We start from the raw sequence: 24,279 nt of genomic DNA on the forward strand, positions 1-24,279 counted from the left end.
ACATTGGAATCCCTTCCTCAGTTGGCACTGACGGTTTCAGACAGTTTGATAAGACCAAGTTGAGGGCATGAATACAGAAAAAAGGCCCTTTTGATCTTAAATATCATCCCTTGGGGACCTGATTACCCTGTGGCCAACCCTTCCTGGAAGGAAGCCTGAATATGCTTCAGATATAAGGCCCATTATGATACTTATTGAATAAAATCAAAATAAGAAATGCCTGTAGTTAGTTCCACTGAGCTGCACATAGTAAGTTTTTTACCCCTGCCCTGGTGCTGCGGTGGTTAAGAACTCGGCTGCTAACCAAAAGGTCAGTAGTTCAAATCCATCAGCCGCTCCTTGTAAACGCTACAGGGCAGTTCTATTCTGTTTTACAGGGTTGCTATGAGTCAGAATCAACTCGATGGCAACGAGTTTTTTTTTAAACAATAACAATCCTCAGCACACAAATGGGTCATATTCCAAAAATGTAAGTTCAGTTGCTTGGAACTCAGAATACATTTTCCCACAGAAATAATATTAGAAAAGAGGGTTCCATCCCTCTGCCAAAACACAAAACCCGATTTAGAACACTCTGTCTCTGAAATAGCACTTTAGATGGGCTACACAGAGGGCATGAGAAATGTGACTGGGACGAAACTTGGTACTGGGGATTATGGGAGCACAGTGGCTTCTGGGTAAGACTGGGATGTGGCAGCATTAGGGACATGCCTTGGTTCTCCTTCCTCCCGCAGCATACACACACAAACTCGATCACACACACTCACACACATACACATTGTAGTTACTGGCCACATGATAGAAAGGGAATGTTACCACTCAAGGAAGGCTACTTGGACTCCACTAAAACCTTTATTCCCTTACTATTCTTATTCACTTCTGTAGTCAGAAGCTGCCTCCAGGCCTTTACCTCACAGTTTCACAGGTCAGATACAGACACTCAGGGGTGCTTTTACCCTAACCTTTGATATTGTCTTACCTGAATTTTGTAAATATTACACACTTGTTGTTTCGACTTCAGGTCAACTACGACCACCTTCCCTCGTATACCTAGAATGATATTCTTGAGGACAGACATGGAATAAGTGCCATAAGTAAAATTGCTGCTGATAAAATGGAAAAAAGAACAAAATTTCCAGTTTTTCCTTGGCTATTAATTAATTTGGAAATCAAAAGACACGTTGCATTGGGCAAATCTGCTGCAAAGGACTTCTTTAAAGTATTAAAAAGCAAAGATGTCACCTCAAAGACTAAGGTGTGCCTGACCCAAGCCGTGATATTTTCAGTTGCATCATATGCATGTGAAAGCTGGATGGTCAATAAGGAAGACTGAAGAAGAATTGACGCCTTTGAATTGCAGTGTTGGCGAAATATATCGAATATACCATGGACTGCCAAAAGAACGAACAAATCTGTCTTGGAAGAAGTACAACCAAAATGCTCCTTAGAAGCAAGGATGGCACGACTGCATCTTAAGTACTTTGGGCATCTGGAGGGGTCAGTCCCTGAAGAAGGACATCATGCTTGGTAAAGTACAGGGTCAGCGGAAAAGAGGAAGACTCTCAGTGAGGTGAATTGACACAGTGGCTGCAGCAATGGGCTCATGCATAACAACAATTGTGAGCGTGGTGCAGGACTGGGCAGTGTTTCCTTCTGTAGTACATAGGGTCGCTAAGAGTTGGAACCGACTTGACAGCACCTAACAACAACAACATTAATTAATTTAGCTATGTGACATTGGGCAAAATTCTCTGGGCCTCAGTTTCCTCATTTGTAAAATATTGGGGGAGGGGAGTGGCTTATATAATTTATAAAAGTCCGTTCTAGCTCTAGTATTTTAGAATTCAGTAAAAAATAAAAATAAATAATGCCCTCTACATCCTTGTGAAAATATTTGCCAGCCTGGCAACTGTTCTCTAACCTTCTCCATATTTGACACTGAAATACAGAAACTTCATCTCATCTTAGGCCCAAAGATGCACCAAGAAGAACCAAGACTTGTAATTTACATTTTCATTTCATGTTATTACATTCTGTCTCATTTCTTTTTACTTGCCCACAGTCAAAGTTCATGTGTGCAATATCTCACTGAGTTTAAGCCCTGTACCTAATAAGACATTTCTAGGCATGCAGCAAGTTAAGGGCTGAAGTGGCCAGATAATAACAACAACAATATTGCTTTATCAGAATTATACGAATTTTGACCTAGAAAGGGGAAATACGAAAAGAATTCAAGAATCTAAGAGAATTTGAAGTTATTTCAGAAAAACAAATTTTAATGAAACCAGTACACTTGATCTTAACATGCAGCATCATGGACTTGAATTTAACTCAGAGTGAAATATATTGTTTCTTTGATAAGCTCCCCAAAGGTGATGGTATCTAGAGGAAAAGCAATAAGGAAATACGGTTAACAGCCCGTTATAGTTTGGGGTTGGTGATATCTGACAGACCTTGAGCCAAGGGACTCTGTTTCAGCCAGGATGATATGTCCCTGTGACATGCTGGGGATGTGCCTGGAGTTGGCATTAAGAACTTCAAGAAGATCCAGTTAGTTTCTGCTGCCGTATATCTTTAATGAGACTCAGCTGTCTCACCAGTTTAAGAAAAGAAACTTTCACTTCCACTCCCTTGGAAAAAAACTCAGAAGTCACACCAAAATAAGTAAAAAATTTCCATGAATAGTACACAACAAGAATCCCCCAAACCCCAACATCCTAAGAGTTGGCTGTATAAGAATACTGGGAAACTGTTTGGGGTGTGGAAAAAAAGGAAGCCTGGTTCAAGAACCTCCGGAATTTCAGGTCTCAGAACCAAATAATAATGTAGGCATCCTACTGTGTGTCAGGCACTATGCTGAGTGTTTTATAGGCATTTTTTAATTTAACCTTTAAAGCAATCTCGTGATTCCACTTTGTTTAGTAAGCATTAATACTCCCATTTGTAAAAGAGAGAGAGAGAAATTGAGAGAGAGGATTGGCAAATGGCCCAGAAAAAGACAGGGCTGAGGGTATTCTCATCACCCCCAGCCACTCAAATAGCCCAGTGGGCTGGTAAGAGATGGAGATTTGAGTCATTGATCCACCACATTCTATGGGTTCCAGGAAGTTATTCAGTTTCCTTACCTATAAAATGGGGATAATGATAGTGCCTACCTCATAGGTTTGTTAGAGGCTTCTAATGAGATCCTATACACAATAGTGCCTGTCAGATGGTGTGGTGTTCAATGACAGTGAGACAGTATTTTTACCTGGTCCAGCACCTCTCCTTGTTCCCACACAACACAAAGCAGCCTGCACCTGGGCACATCTCCCATGGACCAATTCAGAACACTGGGAACAATTCACTCTTTTTAAATTTTCACCTGTTTTTTTTTTTGTTGTTTTAAATATGGTAACTATAAATAACAAAACATTTGCCATTTTAACTGTTTTTAATTGTATAATTTAGCAGCATTCATTATACATGCAGTGTTGGGCAATCTTCACCACTATTTCTTTCCAAAACTTTTCCATCACCCTAAGCAGAAACTTTGTACCCATTAAGCAATAACTCACCATCCGCTTCCTCCTATCCCTGGTGACCATTAATCTACTTCCTGTTTCTATGTATTTGCCTGTTCTAAATGGGATCATACGATGCCCTTTTGTGTCTGACTTATTTCACTTAATATAATGTTTTCAAGGTTCATCATGTGGTAGCATGTATCAGAACTTCATTTCTTTTTATGGCTGAAAAATACTCTGTTGTATGTATATACAACATTTTGCATATCCATTCTTCTATTGATGGAGACCAACTGATTCTTATTCTCTAAGAACAGACCTTGATGCTCAAAGTGAGGTCCATGGACCAGCAGCATTGGTATCACCTGGAACTTGCTGGAAATGCAGAAACCCAGGCCCCACTCTAGACCTTCTAAATCAGAATATGCATTTTAACAAGGTCTGCACATTAAGTTTGAGAAGCTCTGCTCTATGGCACATTCATAGTAACAATTCTCTCCTGCCCTATGATGGTGCAGACCTGGAGGCTCTTTAGCCATGAATTTCAGGAGAAAGGTAGAACTTGTTGTGTCTACAGTACGCCAGGCTCCTGGGCCTCTCTGCTCCCTCTTCCTATGCTGACCTCATGAGTTCAGAAGGTCCTTCTTCTTGTAATCAATCCACCCAGTGAAAGCCATTATCAAGACTCAACTCGAGCATCATGGGAACCTTTCCCATCTCCCCTCCTCCCATGCCCAGGAGGAATTCACTACTTCCACTTTTGTGTCTCCACTGAAGAACAAATCAGTGCTTTTTGAACTCTTGACTACAACCCATGGTAAGAAACAGATCTTCAGACACACCAGGACATGTACCTATAAAAAATTACATGTCTGTATATTGCTGAAATGAAAGTTCCATGAAATAATACTTTTACTTACTATGTGTGAGGGATTCAGATATTGTCAACATTACTCTGTCCTATTTCATATATTAACATGCTATCTGCAACATGTAGAATTAATTTCAGTGCCACTAATGGGCCATGGGTCATGAGTGACAATTTGTAGAGCACTATACACAGATATTTCTCTCATAGGAACTACATCACTAGACTGATGATTTAGTTTTCATGCCTGTATCTCCCTTCTAAATGTCAGGTCAGGGACCAACAGCCCATGGCCCAGTGCTTGGCACGTATGTTGTTGTTAGTTGCCATAGAATTGGCTGTGACTCATGGCGCCCTTGTGTACAACAGAATGAAATATTGCCTGCTCCTGCATCATGTTCATGATCTTAGATACGTTTGAGGCTTTTTGATACGTTGTTGTGGCTTCTGTGTCAATCCATCTCCTTGAGGGTTTCCCTCATTTTCCCTGACCCTCTACTTTACCGAGCATGAAAAGTTGAATGACCAGTGAATGAGTGGATGTGTCTTATGACAAGCTATTTTCCAAGCCTACCACTACCCTATCCCTTAATCCTGGGTCCTGCCATAATCAATAGGAAAAATATGCGGGCCTGTTTATGCAATTATTTATCAGTCTCTTATAATAACTATAGACCTATGCTCCCAACAGAAATTTGCAAATGAAAAGTGGCTTTATAGGATAGTACGTTGAATAGTAAAAGGAAGGAGAAAAATTGTGAGTTCAAAGAAGAGTGGTTTTGTGCATGTCTGTGATTTTTTTTGGAGGGGTGGTTCAGGGCTGATAGTTTATTAATCACTCATTTCCACTGTGCGTTAAACGGAGCTTGAGGAACTGCAGCTGAAACACATTTAGAACGTCCTGTGTCAGGGAGATGCCAGATTGCCATTTGAGCCTCTCCCTTGTACTCTGCCAGTCTACCTCCATTCTTTCTTTCAACACCTCCACTCTTCCAGCATGAGAGCTTTTGGGCAGTGATTTATGAAGGGGAAAAATAATGGCCAACCACATTCATTTATCATTTATATCCCAGGCTTGGACATGACACCCTAGTACATGAGACGGAAAGGGAGTTTGAGACTAGGTGTCAGGACCTTCAGTTCTCTTTTAGCAAAAGTCACGCAGACCCTACGTGCTGCCCTTTTTCCACATGTATGAGGTGGAAAATTAGAAGGCCTAAAAGATAAGTCTGAAAGGAATAGCAACTTTCCCAGCCTTGCCTCTCACCATAACACAACAGTAATTTGTAATCCCTTCATATCTTTGCAGTTTATTCTCAAATATTATATTTGTACCTGACATTTGAGAGACTGAGTGCCTGAGTTTGAGCCAGGTATTGCCTTAGTTTCCTGTCTGTAAAATGTCAACAACAAAAGTACTTAAAACATAGAATAGTTGAGATAATATATATAAGCCACTTAGAATCATGTCTGGTATATAATAAGAGCTCAATAAAGGCAATTTTAAAGATTATTACTATATACAGAAACTGTACATACATACATTATTCCTTTATTCTCTACACATTAAGTGCAATGTGGTGCCTTGGATGGGATCCCAGAACAGTAAAAGGGCATTAGTGGAAAAATTGGTGCCATCTGAATGAAGTCTGCAGTTTAGCTACTAGTAATACCCCAATGTTAATTTCTTGGTTTTGACAACAGTACCATGGTTACCTAACACGTTAAGAAAACCAGGTGAAAAGTATACAGGGACTCTCTATACTATCTTTGCAACTTCTCTGTAAACCTAAAATTATTCCAAAATAAAAAGTTTGTTAAAAAATAAAGCCAGACATAGTTCTAGGGCATCTAGCAGCTACCAAATGGTGATGGGCACCATGGAAAATAGAAAGAAGGAACAATATGTCCTTGTCTTCAGGGAGCTTTCAGTCTTATAGTGAAAACATGACAGCAATTAACCAACTGTAAACTGGACACCATAAAATAAGTGCCTTGATAGATGAATAACCAAACTCCCAAACTCTTGTCAGCTTGATGTTAAAGGCCAGCTTCACAAATACTATTGTTCTCTATGATTAAATCTATGGCTAAAACAGAACACAGCTTCACAACTCCTGCCTCCTGGAGTGGTCCCTCTGCTGGGCTGGTGTTTCGTTGGTGGAGTTTCCTGCATGTTTGAAGCAGAATCTGATTCTTGACCAATGCAGGTGTACACTTCATTTATTTATTTTTTATAGGCTGAAGGGTGCAATAGAAGGAGCACAAACCTTGGAATCGAGCAAAACGTAGATCAAATATAGCTTCTCACTTCCTTGGCTAAGTTAATTGAGACTCATTTTCCACTGAAAAGTGAGGGAAAGAATATTAAACTTGCTAGTTGTTACGATAATCAAATGAGCTGATATCGTTAGGACCTCTGGCCTCCATAGAGCTTTATTATTATTGTTATCATTAGAAATTGTTCACTAGGCATGTGCCCTGGAAACCATACTCAAGTATTTATTCAGTTGTCAGGTACTCATTTCACTTGTCTAAGACCTTACTTCGGGGAATACAGGTCTGTGTTTGCCAAAGTCACATGAGTTAGAGGTTAATAACATGAGCTTCAGAGTCAGTCTGCCTGGGTTTAAATTCTGGCCTTTCTACTTACCAGCTTGTTATCTGTGTGACACTGGGAAATTAACCTAACCTCTCAATGCCTCTGTCTCCCTGTCTGTAAAATGGGACTAACATTAGTGCCTACCTCATAGACCCCTGGGTGGTGCAAACAGTTAAGTGCTTGGCTACTAACTGAAAGGTTGACAGTTCAAATCTACCCAGAGCCACCTCAGAAGAAAGGCCTGGTGATCCACTTCTATTGAAAACTCTGTGGTGCACATGTCTACTCTGGCACACATGGGGTCGCCATGAGTCAGAACTGACTACGTGGCAACTGGTCTCTATTTTTGTTGTTGTTGTTGTTACCTCATAGAGATATGGTGTGAGGGTACAAGGGGTACGTCTATATAAAGTCTCTAGAACAGTGCGTGGCACATAGCTAGCTCTCAATAAATAATAGCTATGATATTTGCTATTATTCAACAGCTATTTCTTTCTTCCTTCATGACTAAAACAACATTTTGTTCAGATATGGGGATGTGAGGTGCTCAGGGAAGGAGGGCTTCTTACTCCAGCCCTAGCGGATAAGCCAAGATTAGTGTACACCAATCTCTGGTTCCAGTTTAGGCATGGGTATTTGGCCCAAGACTGGCCAATGGAACCTCAGGGGAAATCTCCTGGTAGCTTCTAGGGGGGTCTATTCTCTCTAAATTAAAAAAATAAAAATAATAAAATACAAGTGTGTGAGGGGAGCCTCTTACTTCCCATGTTGAATGCTGACATGAGGGGATGTGACGTCAGTTACCATACAACTGTGAAAAGAGCCAAGAGAACCAAGACAGTCTGCCCCAGAGCCCAGACATCAATGAGCTGCTGAACCATCTACCTTTGGATGTCTTGTTACATGAGACAATGAATGTCCTTATTGTTTAAGCCACTTTTAGTCAGGCTTTCTTTCACTTGCAGCCAAGAGCAACCTAGCCAATATTGGAGGCCAAAGAGAATCAGAGCTAGGTATCATCATTCCCACTATTAGGACTGAGGAAACTAATTTTCAGAGAGTTTAAAGTAATTTTCCACAGGATTGTATAGCTTCTAAAGTGCAGAGTGCAGAGCTGGGTTGGAACCAGGATTGGTCAGACTCCAAAGGCCATGCTTTTTCCACAGCATGAGAGAGGCTAGAACAGAGAAGAACAGGGTGCTTTGGATCAAGTCTTGTTAGAAATTCTGGGACTGATATATATGAAAAGGGAGTGAAGCTCAGGCAGGGAAAAAACTCATTACAAGTTCTGGAAATGAAAAAAGTGTGTGGAGGATGTGGGAGAAATGAATCTGAGTGGAGAAGAGGGAGGGTAACAGGAAGTCAAAGAGCGGCTAGCCAGCCAACAATGTCTAGAGCTAATATTGGGTGATGACGAGTCGCTGTTGGTTGTTATATAGACAGGAAGAGCCCATTTTTTTTTTGAGGTAGGAGAAAAAAAGCAAGGGGGTAGGATATACACCACAGGGGAGTACTAGTTGAAACCCAAGGACTCAAGAGGGTCCACAGATGTGAATTCTTTGGCCAACATAAATTAGTTGCTGAAACTTACATATAAGGAGATTTCTCATAAAATTCTGCATTTACATCTTGAAAAAAATAAAAATATCTGGTCCTGGTTTTTGGAGCCCTCACTTCTAGAGGGTTATAGTAGCCTGGAGCTGAATAATAGCTGTGGTCTTTTATGTCAGTAGACCCACCCATACCCTGCAGTTTTCACTGCTTCACTCATTTCTAACACCTGCCAGGGCTCTGCTGGCATTTGAGTTTGCTACTCCTCATAATCACGAAAATATTAGCTGCAGATATTTCTGGATGGGGCGGGGGGGGGCGGATATTGCTGGTTAAAAAAAAAAAGTTTAACTGCATTTTCTAAATTTTGTACAATTAATGTATATTGCTTTCATAATAAGATAAAATGTTAGTGTTATTTTAAAAAGTATCAATTCCACAAATATTGAGGGAGGAGCTGTGGCTTGGCAGGAGTTCCTGTGAAAAGATCCAGAGGTTTTATTGAATTCAGGCTCAATGTGAGCCAAGTTCATGACACGGCAGCTAGAAAACAAAACAAAACAAAAATCCTAACAGATCGTTGGAAGCAACAGCCCCATGGTGCTCTGCATGGGTCAGGCCTCATCTGGAGCAAAAGCCACATTTTATTGGAGAAAATAATAAACTAGAAAGTGTTTGCTGCTGGGAAACCGAGAAAGAAGGGGTCTAGAAGTCAGGTCATGTGAGGAACAGTTAGGAGAAAATGGACATTTTTAGCTTGGGCTTCTTTAGAAAAACCAAAGCACGATGTGATAGCTATCTTTGGTATTTGGAAAGATGCAATCTGGTCAAGAGAATGTCTGCTTATTCAAGTTGATGTAGAGGGCAGGGCAAGTACCAGTGAGAGATTCTACTTCAATAGCAAAGAGGGGTCTAAATACTACTTTATCCAACAGTGGCCTGCCTTGTGAATTGGAAAGCTCTACCTCCAGAAATCTTCACGCAAAGACCGGATGGCAGTCTAATTCAGAGGCGAGGGTAGAGCAGATGACCTCAATACCCCTTCTACAGCTGGAGGTTCTCTTTCTCTGATGACGTTCAGAGCTGCTTGCAACTATCCAAGTACAGGTCACAGAGGTGATGACAAGAAGAGTTAATGCCATGAAGCAAGACTTCCAGACTTCCCAGGGTTAACCTGCCTCAGTTTCCCCACAGTAATCTTTCTTTGTGAGGCTGAACACAAAGCATTTTCCAGAAATCAAAATAAGCACAAGATCCATCTGCCATGTGTGTGTAGAAACAGAGGAATGTCCTTACAACCTGTTAAAATAGAGGGTATAGTATCAGTGCTGCCAGGTAAACAATAGTCCCCAGATTTAAGTCAAACCAAACAAATTGCCATCGAGTCAATTCTGACTCGGAGTGATCCCATGTGTGTCAGAGTAGAACTGTGCTCCATAGGGTTTTCAATGGCTGATCTTTTACAAGTAGGTCACCAGGCGTTTCTTCCAAGGCACCTCTGGGTGGAATGGAACTTCCAACCTTTTAGTTAGTAGCTGAGCATGTTAACCGTTTGCACCACCTAGGGACTCCCCAGGTTTAGGTAACACTGGGCATTTGCTGAGATGTTTCAATGGTCAAAATTCTGATTTCACTTCCTTATTTAAACCTAAACCCTAGAGTCTTATATTTTCAGGTGCTGGGCTCTGTAGCCAAGGAGTCTGTCCTCACTTAAGCACAGATCTCAGAGGATCCCAATGGGTAATCAGACTGAAGGAGATGAATCATCTATGACAAGTCCTGCTAACCCCCCTAGACTAAGCAATCCATATTTTCTGGAGAAGCACTAAGCAAATAAAAATGTTTTGAATCTCAGTGCCAGGGTGATGAAATGAGCAGCACCAAGAGAAGGGTTTACCACAGGGACAAAACCCTGAAGCTACAGGCTCAAGGTGCCTGGGAGCCAGCTGAGAAGGGAGAGTGGCCAGTCAAGTTTGCAGAGGAGGAGCATCTTACCTGGAGGTCCTTACCTGGCGGTCTCTGACCACTCACAGTCCTCTTGAACATAAAAGGCAGGAGCCTAGAGGAGTGGGTATAAACTTATGGATCAGATAGAGCTGGGTAAGAACCTGACTTAGCTGCTGTACCAGTTATTCTCCTGTTACAAGAACAGTCTTAAGCTGGGGGAGGCATCAGACTCTGAGATAGCTGGAGGGATACATTTGCTTTTGTCAGACCATGGCTAAATTTGTCAAAGTATTCAGAGCACCAGCTCCAAAGCTCCTTGCCCTTGGGGGAAAAAAAAGTATAACAAATTCTTTTTCTATAAATATACATGAAATAAAAAATGAGGGAAAATAATTTAATGCTTTATTTTATAAAATTAAGTAATCACATTCCTCTCAAAAGGAGGACGTGGCCAAATTTCAAGTGTTCTTAGCACTATATTTAGCACTTTAAAAGCTCTACATGCTATCTCTTGACATTTCCTAATTTTATTGTTTGAATATTTAGAATAGAGAATTACATTTTTCTCATGTTTTCTTTTTCTTTGCTGCCTCATTTGAAACTTTTGAGACTTCAAACTACCACATCTGACCTTCTTGGGTTACTTGTTTTCCAGATAATATTAGAACATTTGAAAGTGTTCATATAAATATTTAATTGCATAAAAAGTTCACAATATCTTATGTGCAAAAATCAAGTTAAAAGTTCTTTACAGTGTGTTTTTTTGTAAAAAAATTTTTAAAAATACTTATGAATACATATAGAGAGGGGAAGAGAGAGAGAAAAGAAGCCAAGCAAATTGAGAAAAAATACATTAAACGTTAATAGGATTATATCTGAGCGTTAAGAATATAGAAGATTTTTAGTTCCTTTTTTTTTCCTTATATCTTTTTTCTAAATTTTCTGTATTACTTTCACAGTAGAAAAAACACTATTCTTTATAGCAATAGCAAACACTGATTGAGAGTCAGGCACTATTCTAGGTGCTTTACTTATACTGATTTGTTTTCATTTTTATATCAACTCTCTGAAATAGACAGTACTATTATTCCCATTTTATAGATGAGGAAACTGAGGCAGAGAGTGGTTTCATAAAGCCAGTCAGCGGTGGAGTTGGGGTTTCAACCCAGGTAATTGGGTTTTGGACCTGTGCACTGCACTGCTTTCGTGTCTTGACTCTGCTGTGTCAGCTTTCATTGTGCTGTCATAACTAGGAAGGTATCAACCCCTATGATCTTTGTTTCAATTATTTGTTTAAAGAATTTTTTTCATATCTTGTAGGTTAATCTCATGGAGATTAATCTGTTTAAAATTTTTTGATCTGGTACCAGCCTTAACCTGATGTGAGTGTTTCAGGGGTCAGAGGAGACAGAGATCAAATGGCTAAGTGGTTGGAGGGCCTTCAAGATAAGGGGGCTGAGACTAGACCTCGAAAGATAGAGAAGTCAACCTAGGGAAGAAAGGTTAGATACAACCTCATGGCTATATTAATGGCAACTTGGCTTCCAAAACAATAAATGCGTTATCTATATTACTAAAAAAAACTGAAAAACATTTTAAAAAACCAGCCAAATTTCAACATACAATTAAAAACTGATACAGAATTTATTATCTCTGCACATTGCTGCCCAATTGCTCTATAACAGACACCATCCCAATTTGGTATTTGTCGTTAAAATTTACCAGCATAAAAAGAGCTGCCACGCTGTTCAAATCCACCAGCAGCACCTTGGAAACCCTACGGGGCAGTTCAGTTTTGCCTTCTAGGGTCGCTATGGTCAGAATCGATCTGACAGCAGCAGGTTTGGTTTTTTGGTTTTATAAAACAGATAGTCCCCAATTTACAAAGTATTCTAGTTACAACGAACTGCACTTATGGCTGTTTTTTTCTTTTTTTTGTACATCTTATCCTTAGTAATATGTACTGCATACAAAATTACAGCTTGTAATTTGCTGATGTTATCATTCTCAGACATGTTTCCAACCCCCAAAGGCAAACAAAGATTGCATTTATAAAGATACTGTTAACAAAAGGCAATAAAAATGAAAACTAAAAAAAAAAAAATGAGGTATTCAACTTATGTCAGAATGGAGTTATGACAGAGTAGTCATTGGAATGGAACCCGGTCGGAAGTTGGGGACCCTCTGTGTATCTAAATAATGAAATACCATGAAGCCGTTAACATTCATATTAAGTTATAGAAGAAGCAAGAATTGTGAATGTGAAAAAATAATTCCATACATTAGAAATTGAAATAAGCAGATTACAGAACAGTATGTGTAATATGATCCCATTTATTTTTATGAGAGTTCTTATAACTTTAAGTTTGAAATTATTTCCAGCATTAAAAAGTATATTTGGTATACATAGAAAAGTAGATAATGGATAGATGAAAAGAGAGACGTGGAAATATGGACACATACCCAGGTAGAAGAGAGAGGATAGAATTATATAAACAATTCCTGTATATTACCAAAAAGAAATCAGAAAGATTAGAATATGCAGAAAAGCACAAACAAGAAAATAAAAGTCACCACAATCTTAACCAAAGATTTAAAAAAACCAAAAACCATTGCCGTAGAGTTGATTTCAACTCAGAGACTCCATAGGATACAGTAGAACTGCCCCTTCGTTCCTTCATTCCTTTCTGTCCTGCCTCCCTTTCTTCCTTCCTTTCTTTCCTTCCTTCCTTCTTCTCTCCCTCACTCTCTTCAACCTTCCTTTCTTCCTGATTCAACTCAGGAGTAGTGAAAACTATTTTTACAGTTGTTGTTAGCTGCTGTTGAGCCAATTCTAACTTACGGCAAGCCCAGGTGTTACAGAGTAGAACTGCTCCATAGGGTTTTCTTGGCTGTAATCTTAATGTAAGCAGATTGCCAGGCCTTTTTTTTCCGTGGTACCACTGGTTGGGTTTGAACCTCGTTTAGCAGTCCAGCACAAACAGTTTGTGCCATCTGGAAACAAGTTTGTGCTACCTGGAAACCAGATCCCAGAAATCCAATTGAATTTCCTACTACGGAAACTCCATACTTAAAAGAAAGTGAACGCATCCCTACTGTTTGAAAGTGTTACTGTTTGGAAGTACTGAGATTTCTTTGGTTATCTGCTTACTTTTTCTCTGCCCCTAGCTGACCTCTGAAACACTCCTATCAGAAGACATAGTTTCTTTATCCTGAAGGATAAAGGCTTAGTTGATCTTGCTCTATTGATCAAATAGAAAAATGTGTATCCTAATGTGGTTAGAGTATCAGAAGAAACATTCTACTACATATAGGACATCATTTTTAAGGAACTATCCAGTGGGAAAACTGTGGTAAAATCAAAGGAAGAAGAAACTTTTGACATCATCCTTCTTCATAAGGTCCCTTCATTCATCAATTGCATGTCAAAGATGGTATAATGGGAAGGTGATATATTTTTAAAAGTCAGTTCTAAAGTTTCTTGTTACCATTACTTACTTACCCACCCTAGATTTCATTCTAAGAATTTAAAAACCTTCATTTAAAAAAAAAAAATAGATTGCATGTATATTTGAGTTAATCAGAGAAACCATAGGAAGCACAGACTATGTTTATAAGAATAATTGAAATATGAATATCATAGCAATGTCTCCAATATACATGTTCCCCTTCTTCTTTAGAAATTCTTATTTTTACCTGGACAAATTCCCATCCAGCCAACAGACTACATCTCCAGGTGTCCTTTATAGCTAGGTATGACAATGTCACTAAATTTGGACCAATGAGAAGTAAGTGGAAGTGTTGTATGCTACTTCTGGGAAGCCTCCTTCAAATGAGGGAGGTAGGCCCTTCTTTTGCCTTCCCTCCTTCTGATGGAGGGAATATGGACATGGTGGCTGGAGCTCAAATGGCCATCTTGGATCATAAAGTTGAAGCCACGTGCTGATAGTGGCAGAACAGTAAGGAAGAACCCTCAGTCCCCTACCATGGAGTTGCTGTAGCTGCATATTTCTAGGCTTTGGTTATATATGTGAGAGAAATATATGTATATTTTACTTAAGAAATTATTATTTTACAAAATTTAAAAAGATATGTGACCAAATCTAATTCTAATTAAAAAAGACACCAACCTGATCCAATACATCCCCTTTCTCTTAAAGGTAGTCTGAGTTATGTTAATATCACTTGCAAACAAAAAGCTCTGAGTTAGATGTATGGTTTGTAATGTAGTGATGATTACACACACTTATCTTCATTTGCACATAAAACATGTATCCATTCATTCAAACTGTATAGAATATGTTTCCATAGGTAGGTATATGGTATATGCTTGTGTGTGTGTTTGCATGTATGTATGTATGAAGTGGTCCAGAATATTCAGAGGAACATAATTTTTCCAGCTTTGAGAGCAGGCTATGGTAACTATATTAACTTAAAAGGTGGTTTTATTACATGTGTATATGTGTATGTATTTATGTGTGTGTGTGTGTGTGTGTTTTTACTTTTGAGGATGTTGGAAAATATATATTACTGGCCCATATATTAGTTTGCTTGGCCTTAATGAAATCAAAAGTAATTGGTCCACTGGTCCATTCTGATGGTGGCTGTCATTTGTTGAGTCCATTTTGCATGCCACGATCTTCATGTTGAATCCCTTTCTCTCTATGACAAACTTGTGGAGTCAGTGTTTTCACTCCATTTTCCAGGAATGGAAACCAAAGCTCAGAGAGATAAAGAAACTTCAGTAATGTCTGACAACTAAGAAGCAGGCAGAAATTGGATTCTCTTCTCCCTGCCAATTGTTCAATAATATGACAAAACTTCCCAAGCACTTACTATTGCACATTGCTGTGCAAAATATAAATGGAAAGCCAAACCATGACCTCTACCAACAAGGAGCCAGCAGACATAGTAAAAATACCAAACTAAGGAACAGAAAAATCAAGCTCACTATGCTACACCTGCACACTCTTAGAGCCAGGGAGTTCCAAACAAAGGCGAGCTATGTGGGATCAATCGCCTGCAGGGCTCCACTGAGGAAACGGGAAGCTGGGCCTGGCAGTAAGAACGGGGTTGAGAGAGGACAGAATGGACATTTCCTGGGAAAACTTACAAGTGAAAATATGGAGTTGAGAACAAGATCAGCCTGGGTGTGGAACAGTGAAGAAACAGCCAATCAGAACAAGATAAATTGGTCAACAAATGCAGGGAAGTCAGGTAGGGCTGTGGAGTGAGGTCAGTTTTGCAGGGCCCTGAGAATCAACATACTTGGGTGCAAGCCAAAAAGGTTGGAGGTTTGAGTTTGCTCAGAGGTACCTCAGAAGAAAGGCCTGGTGATCTACTGCTGAAAAAATTAGCCATTGAAAATCCTATGAAGCACAGTTCTAGTCTGTCACACATGGGTCACCATGAGTCAATATTGACTCCATAGCGGCAAGTTTTTTTTTTTTTTTTTGGAGAGTCTATGAGAGCCACACGGATTTAAAGCAAGTAACATGTGGTGTCCAGAGAAAACTTCCTTGGTCCTCCTGCAGACATGGCTAGGGAGCCAAAGCTTTTCCATTTCACACTCTTTAAACAAAATGGACATTCCTTGTTGACTCAGGTTTATGATAAATAAAAGAAGAAATTGACTGGCTTAGAGGTTTTAAAACACTCCAGAGTTTGTTTATACAGGAAAAGCTTTTTCAAAGGTCAAGCTTCCGTTGCTGTAATCACCTTTGTATATCTAAGTTCAGTATTCTTCTAGTTCCATAAACAAGCTTAAAATAGGAGTTGATAATACCATCAGATTTAAAAAGGGTAAGAGCTTCACATTTCTGAATCTCTACTGCCAGATGCATTTTTTTTTTTTTTTCCAAGTAAGGTCAATAATGATCTTGGAGAAACTTTGCATTTTATTGAATGGATTTAAGCAATTCACCTGGGATGGCTCCAGCTCCTTCTTGCATAGAGTCTAGAATGAGTCTGTACAAGTATGTGAACTGACATGGGAAGTTGATTATAAATATTAATTTAAAAATAGTTTAACTAGTAAAGAATGTCTTCCTTGAGCATTGTGCTCTTTTAAAAACTATCTACATGGAATCAAATTGACAATAGCAACTTGAAAGAGGAGAAACTGAGGGGCATTGAGTTTATGTTAATGCGGGAGGAACAATTTGGAAAATGTGAGTGAGAACAGTTGCACAACCTGAAAAAATGTAATCAATGTCACAGAATTGTACATGCAGAAATTGTTGAATTGGTATATGTTCTGCTAGGTATATTCTGAACACAAAAAAATAAAATAAATTACTTTAAAAATGCATACTACAAAAGAATACAATTCTGTTTTTAGATTAAAAATATGTATGTAATGCACAAGAAGGGTATATATGGAATATATAGCAGTGGTTTTCTCTAGTGATAAAATCGTAGGGGGGTTTTCTTTTTCTCTTTTGCATATCTGTATTTTTAAATTTTTCCAAAAGAATAATTTTTCTTAAAGTTAGTGTTTAATATATAAGAAATGGATATACATGAGGTGGTAAAAAATGGATATGTTTGCGACAGGATCAGGAAGAGGTTTTTTTCACAATGGCAGAGGAATGAGAAGAATAGTATCAATTATTTTCATTAAAGGAATGACATGATAGTAAAATTATAACATAACTGTTCTTTTATATAAATGGTTGTGGCAGCCTTGGATAAGCCACCTAATCTTCTGGATCTTATTTCCCCATCTACGAAACGAAGACCTGGAAAACAATTGTGTCCCTTCTAGCCTGAAAATTATTACTATGATCGGCACTTTTCTCAACAGTCATGGAACTTGATGAACTAACTCCTTCTTCCACCTTTCCATCTTTATACTCACAGAAGGTTCTGATCACAACCTACAAGCCCAGAAGGGTACCTGTTATCTAAAGGAGTGACCTCAGAGAGGCAGGGGCAGCCAATAGAGTTTCTCTTATAACCTGGAAGTGCCTTAGGCACTGGGATAGTCTCAACTATTGCAGTTGCTAGGGAAAAGTCAAGTTAATTATTGGATTTTCTAGTTCCAGACAGAATTGCATGTTCCTATGTGAATTCTTTTTCACTTTTGTCTCAGGTAACTTCCCCATCCTTGGGTGTTTGCCCAGTAGATTATTCTTTGTCCTTAGAGCCACTGTTTGGCAAGGTTTAGTTCACATGATGAGAGGATAATGAGAAGCCAAGGCCCTTACCCATAACCTAGTCATATTTTTTTTCCTTATGACTTTCCTCAATTGTTATTTCATCTACCATATTCATCCTAATTCTTCCAGTCTTCAAAGTTTACCGTCCGTTTCCTCATGAAGAATTATTCAAATTCTTTTGCTCACACTAATCACTCCTTTGTCAGAGTTTCATTTATTTTCATTATCACACAATTTAACACTCAATTTTACTATCTTCTCATCTGTGTTCTCATCTAATTCTTTGCACAAGCCTTTTCATTGTAGCTGGAACATAAAGACCTCAATAATAGAGACAAAGTCTAACTTCTCTTACTGATCCAGTAATATCTAGCATATTGTTTGGGTCACAGAGGATGGTAGAAGATACTCTTTGATTGATGAAAAGAGTCACCAGTTACTGCTCAGATTTATTTTTACCTAGAACCAGAATCTAAGATAGTACCTGCAACAGATACAGGAAAAGGCCAGCCCTTGGGACTAAAGGTTCAACCTCGTAATATTTGTGATTCAGGAAAGGGGAGCTTTGCCACCACCATTGCAAATACCACTTAATCTCTCTCCCTATATTTCACTAGGAGCCCAGAGAAGATTGTAATAAATTGGGCTGCTTGTAAAAGACTTACAGAAAATGAACTGGCAAAGAAGTAGCATAAGATACCTCCGAATCTCTTGAAAAATCAGAGAAGAGAGAAAAAAGGTCACGGATTTTGGACCATGGTAGAATCAGAAAACTGGAAGATATCTTAGAAATAATATGTGAAATGATCATTTTACAGATGAGCAAACTGAGGCTCAGAGAGTGATTTGCCCAAGGTATAGATAAGTGGCAGAATAAAAACTGGAACCCAGTTCTGACCTGTTCAGTGCTGGCTTTTGCCTACTCTGATTCTGGTTTATTTTTCCTGTACTATTCTGATGAAACAGGATATATTAAATAATTGTACCCATTTCTTAGAAGAGGCAGTGTGTTCTAGAAGAATGAAGTATGTGCAATGGAGCCCCCTTCTCTCCCAGTTCCCATGACACACTGCTTCCTTCTCCTCCTGCCAGTAGCATGGTTCCATTTTTATATTCCACAGCTCTGAAATCACCGTTAAGATTAAAACTAAACAATCCAACCAAAATAACATACCACTAGTCCACCTTTGGGTTAATGTTCAGAATGACTCATGAGGCAATTCCTGAGAACTTAAAACATCCTGTAATATGGTGATGTTTTGTACAAGTGAACTTAAAATCCTTTGTGGAGGTTTTCTAAGCCTTAAAAACATGTTTTGTTAAACAATCTTCTAAAATAGTGTTCTTAACTTAATAAGTTATTACTAAAGTTAAATTGTTGTTACATTAGGTTGTGTGTGGTCCACTGGAAATAGTGTGATCCTCAAAGACCAAGGCAGGCTGACTCTTCTCCAGGACGTGGTGGTGGGAACAACAGTCTGAGACAGCCCATGGTTATTGTACAGCTGACGTGCTAATCACACCATTTGCCTCCACCACTGCAAACACCACCTAACTCTCTCCTGATACTTCACCAGGAGCCCCGTGGAGGCTGGAATAAATCAGGCTGCTTGCAAAAGACTTAACAGAAAGTAAACTGACAAAGAAGTGAATTCAGTGATTGCTTACTGAGATTTTTTGCATGTTTAGAACATTTTAGGGAGCTAAGAAGAGACCCTCCCATTGACCAGTGACTCCTGTTTGCTTGGTTTTGGTGAAATAACAAAGCAAATTATCTAGGCAAGTCCTGGTTCAGAACATTGTATACCCTACATGGTACTTACTGAGTAGTTGGTTTCACACTTACAAAATAGAACACTGATTGTATTTCTTCATGAACTGAGTCAGTAAGTCAGCACTCTGTGAGTCATCATGGTAGGGACAAATAGCAAGCATTTTGTTTTTCCCGTTGAATCTCCAGTGGTGGGTTGAAAAAACTTTCAGAGGGAAGAATAGACAGTTCCCAGGCAAACATTTCAGAAATGGAAACTTTTCCCTAATTAGCTAAAAATAGCATTCTTTACCAGGCTCTTTGCATTAGTTCTAATCCTTTTCCAAAACACAGGCTATGGCTATTACTATCCCTGTCACAGATGAGAAAAGTGAAGCTTGGAGAGTTTGCCTCTAGTAAATGATGGAGTTGAGTATGATGTTCACATGTCAAAGCTCCTGAATTTTCCACATATATTACTGTTTTCCTTACACCAAAAATTAAATAAAAAACCAGATCCGCTTGATTGTTGTTCACTCACATGAAGAAAAAAATTGTAAGGAACTAAATACATCCCACTTTCAGACCAGAACAACTTAAAAAACCTCCAGCAGCTAAAAAACTAAACTCGAGCAACTCTCTTATCAGTGAAGTAGGTTTGGTCAATGCAATGCATGCAGATATGGTATACAGAGCTCTTTTTAAGTTTCTAGTAAGCTGTATAAATACCCCTGTTTTTGGAATTGCAAAGTTTATGGTAAGGATTAGCTTTCTCCTTTTCTCTTTGTGCTAAAGCTTTTTATACACAATAACAGTATCTCCCAAACTGTATTGTTAATAGGTGTCTTAGCTATCTAGTGCTGCTGTAACAGAAATATCACAATTGGATGGCTTTAACAAAGAGAAGTTTATTTTTTCACAGTCTAGTAGGCTAGAAGTCCAAATCAAAGGCACTAGCTACAGGGGAAGACTCTGTCGGCTCTGGAGGAAGGTCCTTGCCATCAGTCTTCCTCAGGTCAAGAAGCTTCTCAGCATAATAACCTTGGCTAGGGTCCAAAGGACACACTCTGCTCCCAGTGTTCCTTTCTTGGTGGTATGAGGTCCCCATGTCTCTCCTCTCACTTCTCTCTTTTACATCTCAAAAGAGATTGGCTTAAAATACTATCTAATCTTGTAGATCTCATCCATGTAACTGCCGATAATCCATCTCATTAACGTAATGTGATAGGATTTACAACCCAAAGGGAAGGAAATCACATCAGATGACAAAATGGTAGACAATCATACAATACTGGGAATCATGCATGGCATGGCCAAGTTGACACATGTTTTTGGGGAACACAATTCAATCCATGACAACAGGTATACAGAGAAAGGGAAAAGCTAAATTTAAAATAAGCTTAAAAAGCTGGAATACATGTAATACATATTAATCTGCTTCAGGGCTTCACTAAGACTTTACAATGTTTACAATGTTTATAAAGTGGTTCCCATGTATATTTGACCATGACCAAGCAACCTTTGAAGGAGTGCGTCTATGACTATCTAATGTCTACTGAAACACTGCCCGCTACAAGAATTTCAAGTTAGTGCCTTGTAGACCATAAAGCCTTGGGATTTTCAAATTTTGCAGGATTGAGGAAGTTGTATCTATGACTGTGAACCTTGTGACTAAATTATTAAAGAGAATATTCCAAAATGCACTAAATGGAACTCTATTAAATAAAAATAAATGCAATACAGTGCTTGCTGAAGAAATGAATGATACGCAAATTAGCCCTCAACTTAACTGCACCTAACCTTAAACAATGGACATTTTGCTTGACTTCATTATGTTCTTTCTGCCTTCGGCTCCTGCACTTGCTGTTTACTCTGCTCTATGCTCTGCCTCTAGGTCTTCCATGGCTGACTCTTCCTTAGCACTCAGAATTTTTCTGACCATACAGCCTAAAGTTCTTTTTGCCTTCTTCCCATTTCTAGAATCAACTTCTTCATATAATCCTGCTTAATTTTCCTCATAAACCAAACCCACTGCCATCGAGTCGATTCCAACTCATAGCAACCCTATAGAACAGAGTAGAACTGCCCCATAGTGTTTCCAAGGGATGCCTGGCAGATCTGAACTTGGTTAGCAGCCATAGTACTTAACCCCTATGCCACCAGGTTTTCCGTTTTCCTCATAGCACTTATGATTATCTGAGATCTTGTTAATGTATTTACACTTAAAAAGTGAGCTTCGTGCAAGTTGGGTCTTACTCATATTCTTGTAGTACATATTATTCAACATTATTATTCAGTGTGTACTAGACCCTAGACATCAGTGGCTAGTACATCTTGAATAAATTAAATTTGTATCATTCATTAACGTATTCATGTATTCATTCGTTCACTCAACAAATATTTGCTGAATACTTTCCATGAGCCAAAAACCATTCTGATTCTGTATGCAACAGTGAGTACGACAGCTATCAATTCACTACTCAAATTGCTTGTACATTGCATTTTTTTTTTTTAATTACATAAGACTGCATTCCTTTGGGGATTTATTTTTTTAATGTTGTAGTTATTATTTTAAAAAAATTCTCAAAACTACTTTTCCCAATTTTGTAAACATGAATTTTCATATGACTTGTTTTTGTTGTAGTTTTTTGTTATTTGTTTAAAGTAGGAGGGCCAAAAAGCGTATGCATCTCACCTCATCTAATCCTGACAACCACTATTTGGTTTGGAGACATTACCTCCATTTAACACATGAGGAAATTTAGATTATGAAAATACCTTGCCCAAGACACTTACTTAATAGATAGGCAGTGCCTGAATATAAACCCAGTAGGTTGAAACCAAAGCCCACACCTGCTGGTTGTGTGTGTGTGTGTGACATTAGTATAGTCTAATGATTATTAATAGAGGAAAAAGCTAGAAGCATGCAAAAAAAAAAAAAAAAAAGATTTAAGACAATGGACTCTTGGGTCCCATTCTGTAACCATATGAATTCTCTCTGATTCATTGCACTTTTGCTCCTTTTCCAAGCTCTGAGCGATGCATTGTGCTCCCTCTCAAAGATCCTGTCTAGGCTGTAAGCAGGTGCCTGCGCCACCTCAGAGGTAGTGACTTCTGTTTTCTGACATCTACTGTCTTCTCAGTAAGAACAAGTCCTGCAAATCATTACATGGATTCTGCAAAGGGAAGATAAATCCAACAAAGGAGCTGAAGGAAATCAGAGAACAGAAGAAGATAAGGAGAATAAAGGCAAGTTCGAAATAAGTTAAATTTAGAAAGCCTCCACAAATCACTTGGCATTCCATTGTTCAAGTTACAAAATTTGTCTTGTTTTCCAGTAGTACAAGTTCTGTCACTAACTTGGTGTGTGACCTGAGCAGTTTTCTTCGCCCTTCTGTGGTCAGGTCTTTGTTAACCAAAGGAGTCTTGGAAAAGATAATCACTGAGGTCTTTCCAGAACTAAATCTCAAGATTCTAATTAAGGGCTGCTGACTGATGACACATTTTGGAGCATTGCACTGGCAAGTATTTTCGGTGCTTGGATCTAATTTAGTATACATTCAACAAATAATTTTTGTGAGGTTACTATGCACCAGACGCCATGCTCAGAATACCATGGTGAGCATCTTTTATCCTGCAGCCCAAATGATTGTTCTAAAATGGAAAGATGACCACATCTCTTGCTGCTCTGGGTAAAATCCAACACCCCTTAATAAAGATCTTCATAAAGTGGCCTCTGCTGGCTCATCTCTCCAATATCATCTTACTACACTGACCATCTGTCTTAGTTATCTAGTGCTGCTATAACAGAAATACCACAAAGGGATGGCTTTAACAAACAGAAATTTATTTTCTCATAGTTTAGGAGGCTAAAAGTCCAAATTCAGGGTGCCAGCTTCAGGGGAAATCTTTCTATTTCCTTTGGCTTCTGGAGGAACGTGTGTGTCGATCATGACAGCCTCTTCTCAGCCGTGTCCATAGGCAGGCCTCTCTCTGGCCCTTGATCCCTCTACCACTCAAGCTACTTGGCTCAGCCTCTGTCTTGCTCAAGCAAGTGTTACAAAGCTCTTTAGCTCCACCGATAAGTGCCCAGAACGCACCCCACTTCACCAGGAAGTGTCCTGCCCAAAGGTACTCAGCTCTTTCTCTCTCCATGGGTCTGCTCCCACGCCATCTGGTGTCGGTATCCTGGTTCTGTGGCCACCATTTCTTTGCCCTTGATTCTTGCCGTCTTACACTGCCACCCCTGGGTGTTACAGTTCTCTTTGTGTGTCTCCTGGTTCCAGGGGTTTCTCAGCACAGGGATTCAGGGTCCACTCCTGTCTCTCCTTTTATCTCTTGTAAGATAGTAAGTGTGACTCAAGCAAGGGTGTGGGTTGAGTAGTGAAGAGTGGTGACTCAAGATACATCCCACCCTGATCCTGCCTCGCTAACACATGTTGTTATTAGGTACTGTTGAGTTGGTTTCGACTCATAACAACCCTATGTACAATAGAACAAAACACTGCCCAGTCCTACATCATCCTCATGATCATTGTTTTGCCTGAGCCCACTGTTATGGCCACTGTGTCAATCCATCTCATTGACGGTCTTCCTCTTTTTCACCGACCCTCAACTTTACCAAGCATGATATCCTTCTCAAGGGACTGGTCCCTTCTGATAACATGTCCAAAGTATGTGAGATAGAGGTCAGGATTTACAACACACAAAATGGAAGATAATAGAATAATTACATCAGATCACAAAATACACGACCCTAGCCAAGTTGACACATATTTTGGGGGGACACAACTCAATCTATGACACCATCCCATCCCTTTCTTTAGAATTTCCAGCCCTAGGGAATTTATTTTTGTTTCTTAAATGCCTTGTGTTTTCTTTCACAGATAGCTGGA

The 24,279-nt window shown here is 39.2% G+C and overlaps 1 long non-coding RNA gene across 1 annotated transcript in view; it reads left to right on the forward strand.

The window, feature by feature from the left end:
* Positions 1 to 23,504, forward strand: part of LOC126081616 (uncharacterized) — a 50,985-nt gene extending 27,481 nt beyond the window's left edge. The window contains exon 3 of the long non-coding RNA XR_007518419.1: positions 22,528 to 23,504. This is a non-coding gene — a long non-coding RNA (uncharacterized LOC126081616). The remainder of the gene's footprint in view (positions 1 to 22,527) is intronic.
* Positions 23,505 to 24,279: the final 775 nt, after the last annotated feature.

The sequence above is a fragment of the Elephas maximus genome, chromosome 1, assembly GCF_024166365.1.
Source record: "Elephas maximus indicus isolate mEleMax1 chromosome 1, mEleMax1 primary haplotype, whole genome shotgun sequence".
NCBI lineage: Eukaryota > Metazoa > Chordata > Mammalia > Proboscidea > Elephantidae > Elephas > Elephas maximus.